Source organism: Rhagoletis pomonella, unplaced genomic scaffold, assembly GCF_013731165.1.
Source record: "Rhagoletis pomonella isolate Grant_MI unplaced genomic scaffold, Rhpom_1.0 Rhpom_scaffold_00005, whole genome shotgun sequence".
NCBI lineage: Eukaryota > Metazoa > Arthropoda > Insecta > Diptera > Tephritidae > Rhagoletis > Rhagoletis pomonella.
The window spans coordinates 20,054,619-20,055,526 of NW_023458559.1; the positions used below are offsets into that span (position 1 = coordinate 20,054,619).

Here is a 908-nt window from a genome sequence, read left to right on the forward strand (position 1 = left end):
TTACCCAGATCTGCTTTTGTAATGGCTTTAACTCTATTACTCAATAAGTTTTTAATTTGTCGTTCGTCCGTAAGGTACTTTGTACTGTAGATTGAATCTATACATACATATAATAAAATTGTAACAGGTCGATGTCTGTACATTATAGATATTAAAGAAAAATTAATGTGGGGGTCTTTATTAGAAAAAGTGAATATTGCAATATGGGCGTCAAAAGAAAGACGCTTAAGAAGGCTTACAGCCAAAAATATTCTTTAAGAGTTAGCACCTGTTTGAAAATTTTAATTTAATTTATAAGATAAATTGAATATTGCTATATGGGTATCAAACTGAAGAGTTCTAGGAAATTTTACTGCCGAAAATATTTTTATTTTCATTTTGACAAAATAAATTAAACCTATATCTATACCTAAAATATAATTGTAACAGGCTGATTGATGTCTGTACCTTATAGATATTAAAGGAAAATTAATATGGTGGGTTTTTATTATAGTTACAGAAGCCAATTAAAAAATTTTTAGAATTTTTTACTCTGTCTGTCTCTATATTTGTACGCGTATCACTTGAAAACATGGAATTGAATGCAGTTTTCACCGATGTAACCGCCACCTATTTGAAAAGTTTAATTTAATTTAATTGATAGCATAAATTAAATATTGCAATATTGGCATCAAACTAAACAGGCTAGGAAATTTTAATGCCGAAAATATTTTTAGGGGATTTGCCAACTGCTTAAAAAATTGTATTAATTTAAATTTGTAAAACAAATGAAATACTACAATACGGACATTAAACTAAAGAGGATTAGGAAGCTTCCTTTGAACATATTTTTGAAGCGGGTTGCCACTTACTTGACAATTTTAAGGGCCGTTTTCTAATGTAAGCAGTAAAGTTGCCTTTACTAACAG

General features: G+C 28.7%; 1 protein-coding gene across 1 annotated transcript in view; it reads right to left on the minus strand.

Moving 5' to 3' along the window:
• Positions 1-908, minus strand: part of LOC118738757 — a 367,494-nt gene that overhangs the window by 246,872 nt on the left and 119,714 nt on the right. The gene's annotated exons all lie outside the window — the stretch shown is intronic.